This window comes from Capra hircus, unplaced genomic scaffold, assembly GCF_001704415.2.
Source record: "Capra hircus breed San Clemente unplaced genomic scaffold, ASM170441v1, whole genome shotgun sequence".
In the NCBI taxonomy this organism is placed as follows: Eukaryota; Metazoa; Chordata; class Mammalia; order Artiodactyla; family Bovidae; genus Capra; species Capra hircus.
Window position 1 is genome coordinate 10,076 of NW_017219150.1, and position 6,850 is coordinate 16,925.

The window sequence follows — 6,850 nt, forward strand, 5'->3', positions numbered from 1 at the left end:
TAAATAGTTGGATCCCATAGGAACTCTACCTTGTGCCTCATTTGGAAGGGCTTGTCTGGCCTCCTTTGTAGAACTGGTCCAGCACTCTTTGCAGGCAGAGAAAAGCAGTTCCGTGGGCATGGCAGCTTTCTGGATCCTCCCCCACTCCAGGTATTTGTGATGAGGGACACACTACTCAGAGACAGTCTAGAATTCACCAGAAGCCTTCTTAAATTCTGCTTGCTGGAACACATCTAATTTTATTTAGGAAGATAAACGGAAGCAAGAGCTGGTGAAATTCAGCAAAACGGACTATACTATACACCAGTTGTCACAATAACCACATCTTTGTCTAAATTCAACCCCTTCTCTTTACCCTTTCAACAACTGTTCAATGTATGGGCGCTGTCTCTTATGATTTGCTCCAAATGACATCATCTCTTCTCCTGTATATAATAAAGTGAAGTGGCTCAGTCACGTCCGACTCTTTGCAACCCCGTGAACTGTAGCCTACCAGGCTCCTCCATCCATGGGATTCTCCAGGCAAGAGTATCCAGTGGGTTGCCATTTCCTTCTCCAGGGGATCCTCCCGGCCCAGGGATGGAACCCAGGTCTCCCTCATTGCAGGCAGACGCTTTAACCTCTGAGCCACCAGGGAAGACCCCAGTGTATAATGGTGGTAGGCTAAGAGTCCTTCATTGGAATTCTAATATTTCACTTGTCTTTCAAATCTAGGTGAATAGGCAGCCCCACCTCTATTTAACCAGAGGGTTCTGGCTAAATATGTAGTGTGGTTGTAGACACTTCCCAGGTACACCCTTGTATATTCACTAATTTCAGTTAGAGTATAGTGAATTAATCAAAGGTGTTTAACTGTCATAACTGAGGATCACTCCAAATGTATCTTAAGATATCACTGTATGAAAGTCATCTCCCTAAAGATCTTTGTTGAAGGATATTTAGCAACAGCTGTGCGAGCAGAGGATCGCAGGCAGAGCTGGGCTCTGTTACAATCTCAGGAGAGTTACACAGCCACCCTTCTCCACATGTGGTCCCTGAACCACCAATACAGAATCACCAGGGCTGTTTGTTAAAAATGCAGAGTCACAGGCAACCCCCCAGAAGTAATGAATTGGAATTTCTGGGTGCAGGACCCAAGAATCTCCACTTCTCTATACATCAAGGCTTTTGTATAACCTCAAATATAGACAATGTTCCCATACATCTTTGATTCCCAGTATCAGTTATGGAAAATGTGAAGTTTTTCTAATGGCAAATTAATCATTCTCACTGTTAAATGAAAAGGATCTCTTTCATTATTACTATTACTGAAGGTTTTTTTAAAAGACTAAATTTGTTGAAACTTTCAGCCAGGGTACTACTAGAATAAGATTTCTTCTGCCCCCTTCGATTTTTTCTTTTTAAACATACTTTGAACATTTGAAACTATTTTTCATGAAGTCTATTTCAGTAATAACCATTTTCCTCCCATTTTCTCAAATACCAATGGCCTACAATAGTTGTATAAACATTTTTAGATGAAAGATGAAAGTTAAGAGACACAGTTATTGGGAAGGACAGATTTTATTTGTGTGTTACATGTAACACATTTTCCCCCTAATGAATAGATGATAAACTGTGTTTTTATGATGCTTTAGGAAAAAGGACTGTCTTCAGTGAAAGTAGTGTAACCATCTAAATAAGGATTATCTTTCATCTTCCACTGAGTAAGTATATTTTAATATTTTTAATCTATGCACGTGGGATAATAAAAAGCATCAACTGCTTCAATAAGTGAATTAAACAAAAAGACAGTTTTGAGAGCTGAGAGAAGTATAAAAAACATCAACCAAGAACAAGTCTAATGGATTCCTTCCTCCCTTTTCTACCTTCTTTCACCTCCTATTATTGCATGTAAGTTGAAAGGGGTTCATCTTAATGGCTTCCTGCTTCCAACTATGTGGAAAGTGAATTGGAATCATTTGGAGTGTTCTGAAACCTTACTGTAATCATGAACACAAAGATGCAAAAAGATGTTGAAACATCTGTTTTCCAGATTAAGAATATCACCCAGATAGTTGGGGAAAAAAGTTTTCCATTATCTCGCCTTTAATCCAATTAGCAAATACGTGTCATTCTAAAAGATTCTGGTAACCATTGCTCAGAGGGAGAACAATCCAGAAAAGAAACACAAAAAGGATATTTTCAGCACCATGAAATTTAAGGACTAAGAGAACTATGGTAAGAAAGATAATGATAAAGCTCATGCATGTAAGACTTCTATGTGGTTGGGCTCAGAGTTTTTTCACTTTATTTTATGACAAGTAAATAAATTGTTGAGTGACAAGAAGAAAATAATGTTACCTTCAAAGTGATTTCAACAGAAAAATTACTTCCCTGTGAAAATAGCAAGATCTTTCTTGACCAACAGGATTGGGATGTCAAGGGTTCAAATGCATTCACCGAGCATTTATTTCTGTTTTGAATTCCCCTAAACTGTTTGCCTCAACATATCCTCCCAACATTTTTGAGAGAGGTCAAGGGTTTAAGAGACCCTGGGGTTTAAGCTAACAATTCTGGTTCACAAACATATCTCATGTCAAAGTGTGAGTGTGCTATAGAAGGTGAAGTCACTCAGTCGTGTCTGACTCTTTGCGACCCCATGGACTGTAGCCCACCAGGCTCCTCCGTCCATGGGATTCTCCAGGCAAGAGTACTGGAGTGGGTTGCCATTCCCTTCTCCAGGGGATCTTTCCCACCCAGGGATTGAACCCGTGTCTCCTGCGTTACAGGCAGACGCTTTAACCTCTGAGCCACCAGGGAAGCCCAATATTTCCTTGAACCCTTTTCTGGGTGGGGGGCGGGGGAGGCAAGAATACTGGAGTGGGTGGCCACTCCCTTCTTCAGGAGATCTTTCCCACCCAGGGATTGAACCCAGGTCTCCCACATTGTAGGCAGACCCTTTACCGTCTGAGTCACCAGGGAAGTCTTGAGTGTGCTATAGCTGAACATAACATGGCCACATCTGTTCAGCTGCCTGGTGATTTTACTTGCAATATCCAGTGCTCCTGCAGTAAAAGGTCTCATTGTAACCTGATTCTACTTTCTATAATTGAGAATCAGGTTTGTGTTGGGTTCACAGCTGCTGATACTACTGCTGCTAACTCACTTCAGTCGTGTCCGACTCTGCGTGACCCCATAGACGGCAGCTCACCAGGCTCCCCTGTCCCTGGGATTCTTCAGGCAAGAACACTGGGGTGGGTTGCCATTTCCTTCTCCAGTGCATGACAGTGAAAAGTGAAAGGGAAGTCACTCAGTGTGTCCGACTCTTAGAGATCCCATGGACTGCAGCCTACCAGGCTCCTCCATCCATGGGATTTGCCAGGCAAGAGTACTGGAGTTGGGTGCCATTGCCTTCTCTGTTGGTTCACAGCTATTCATAACTAAACTTTGAGTTTCTCCACCAGAGTCTTGATGCCTGTTTCTAAAACAAATACTGTGCCTTAAAATTGGCCTATACAGATATTTTGCCTAATTGAAGAGTGAAAGAGTTTTACCCCAATTTATTCATTTCTGTAAGGACCACTGCTTGAAGGACTCTGGACTTGTGTGTGCAGTTGTGACTGAAATAAATAGGGCACACTTCCTAGCTTATATGGTATACTCTTGATCAATATTTGCTGAATGAATGAAAAAAAACAGTGGCTTTAGACTGAATTATGGTGGTAAATTTGCACATGCACACACACATACACACACACACTCACTCACTCACTCACTCACTTCTTTTACCATTATGGGGATGAACCGGAATTCTTTAAGATGAAAAGGTTAGTTCTGGAGAAGGGAATGGCAACCCACTCCAATATTCTTGCCTGGAAAATGGACCGAGGAGCCTGGAGGGCTATAGTCCATGGGGTTGCAAAGAGGTGGACACAACTGAGTGACTGAGCACCTCACTAAACTGGGGGGGGGGGTGCAGAAAGAAGATATAAAGCTTAGTTCTAAATAGGGATGCCTCTATTGATGTTTGATTAGTACGAACCCCACCCCCATCCTCCATAGGGTTCTCAGAATCTGAACTGGAGCTCCTTTCCCTGTCTTTGCAGTGAGCTGCAGACACTTGATCTCTCCAGTGGAGATTGCCAAACCTTTGCGGGCAGAAACCTGGTCTTATATCATCTTTGAAGTTCTCACTGCACCTAATTTAGGGCATACCCATAGAGAAGGTTCTATTATTATCCCCATTTTCAGATGAGGAAACTGAGGTTAAGCAGCTGAAGTCATCTTAAGTTAAAGTCAGATAGTTAGTGGTGAAGGCAGTGCTAGTGTTTGATCCCTGGCAGTGTGAGGCCTGAGGCTCCTCTGCCTAGGGTAATGTATCAGAAAGGTAGCTGCTACCCTTTTCCCCCTAAAAAAAGTAAGGTAAGGAGTCAACTATGAAATTACAACTCAGAGAATTAGAGTAATAAAAAACTAAATGTTCTAGACCTGCCAAAACATTGCACTAACTTAGGTAGAGATTATGAAACTGTATTATTTCTGTCCTGGGTATTTACTCAACAAGATCCTGGCAAATAAATCCAATTCAAGAGAGAGATTCAGGGGAATCATTTGCTTTTCCCTCTCTATAGACACTACATCGTTCAGGTGCCAAGGAAGACCTAAAAGGGAACCTGTTGTGTGAAATAGGTAATATGTATCAAAGAGTGTGGGGCCAGTCCTCTGGAATTGCCTGAAACTCTCCAGTGAGAAGCAAAGGGAATTTTTCTCTAGTACGGTGATCCTCTCACAGCTGATGCCCCATCCCCTGTCTCTCTTCCTTTTGGCCAGTTTGCTTCTGGAAGCTAGGCAGAACATCCTTAAAGAAGTGGGCATCTCTACTTTAAGTCATTAGTAGTTTGGGAAGCTTTGTGGAGTCTGTTAGGACATGGGCCTATTAGGAGGAGAAACAGAGGGATGGGGGGAGTGGTGAGGGAAGAGACAGACACACAGAGACAGTGAGACATGGAGAGAGGTGAAATGACACTGAAAGTCCTTGAGAATGTACTGACCTTAGAAAGCCTTTTAGAAACCAGTCACTAATTCAATATGATGAATTACCTTAAAGTAAGCTTGTAGAGTGTTTCCTGAGAAGAATTGGAGGTGACTTCAAACGAAAGAAACCACAGCTAATGTGCTGATGTTTTAAAGAGAAAAGCAATTGCCTAAAAATGACCATCCAATTTTCCATTACTTACTACAGTCATTAGAAACAAGGAATATGTTTATTGATCTGAAGTGGTTCAAACAGTATTTTCTTTTGTTCAAACCAATTTAGCTGGAGGAAAAGTCAAGTTTGCCTTCTGTGGGGGTAGTATCGGGGGGGCAGGGAGGGGGCGGGAATTGTGGAGAGAAAGAGATTCTTTACATAAAAAACTGTTGTTTTCCTATCCTAGGGCCACTCACCTAAGAAGAATAATTGGGTTTCTATTAAATCGAAGCAATTTTTGCCCCTGATCAAGCAATTGTGGCCCCTAATCACTATTGGTTTAGCTCTAGGCCCTTGAGACTCAAAGTAGGTTTGGAATTAGCAATATCAGTATAATCTGGGCATTACATTAGACAGGGTAGATTCTCTGGCCCCACCCCAGTCCTAACTGAATCATAATCTAGTTTTTAACAAGATGTTTCCTGATTCATATGCACATTAATGTTTGAAAAGTACTAGTCTCGGACCAACATGAATGGTTATTTAAACAGTTGATAGAAAAAAGAGATGGTTGAATAAAGGAGGAAATACTATCTGATAAAAGCACTTTGTCCAAAGATTTGTTGGTGTTGATAAACTTGCTCCTATCCACTTAAACCCAGGTTGGAAGTAAAAACTTCATAGGCCCATTCTGAAATGACGTTTACCAGCTCCAGCGTCCTCATGGTTGACTGAGCTCCCACAAATGGTTGCTGACTTTGTTTGTGTCCCCAGGTGAGCAGAAATGAGTGACCAAGCAGAAAAAAGCAGTTCCGTGCGAGAGAGACCTGCACGTCCAAGTTCTCCTGAGAAACCAAGTGAGATGGAACTGAAGCAGATGAAAACGGGTGGAGCGGCAGTTAAAACGGTTGTCATTTTCAAAATCCCGGGCCTCAGGTAGCCAACTTCAACCCTAAATTAAGGCAGCTGATAAAGGAAGGGCAAATGGCAAGGAAGAATGAGTTTGTTCCTGTAAAAACGCAAAGTCAACAAGTATGACCAAAAGGGCAGGCTCACCTTCAATCAGGCTGACCTGTGTGACTGCCTTGATGAAGACTGCCTGGGTTGCTTCTACCCGTGCCCCAAGTGTAACTCCACCAAGTGCGGGCCCACTTGCCGCTGCAACCGCCGCTGGGTCTACCACACCATAGTCGACGAGAGTGGGGAGGTCATCAGCAAGATGCCATTCGACCTCTCCGACTAGGAGCAGCCCTCCACGCTGATCCATTTTCTCTGCTTTGCAGTTACACCAGCCTCTGTAATTCACCTCCTGGGTGAATTTTAGGACTGGGGGAAAAAGTTTTAAAAATATAGTTTTAGACTAGTTAGTGTTCTCTGAAGCCATAGAACCAAGTCCTTCTCTAACCTTCCTGCTGTGATGACTCAGATTCCTCCCCTGGTAACCAGCAACTCCATTCCTACTCTGCTCTCGGGTTAAAAATCCCTTTCCTCTTTGCTGGTACCTTAGGAGATGGAGTTTTTAGAATTCTGTAGCTGAGAGCTTGTCTTGACAAAGAACATATGTTTATAATAGTTACCGTTAGGACCTTACACATCATCAAGTCTAAATCAGAATTGCTATTTGGATTGACTTGGCAATGCATACTCATAGTCTCATGCTTTTTAGTGTTACTGTTTTAA

The 6,850-nt window shown here is 42.4% G+C and overlaps 1 pseudogene; it reads left to right on the top strand.

Annotated features, from left to right (window-relative positions):
• Positions 1-5,954: 5,954 nt before the first annotated feature.
• LOC108635558 lies at positions 5,955-6,413 on the top strand (annotated as a pseudogene).
• The last annotated feature ends 437 nt before the right edge of the window (positions 6,414-6,850 follow it).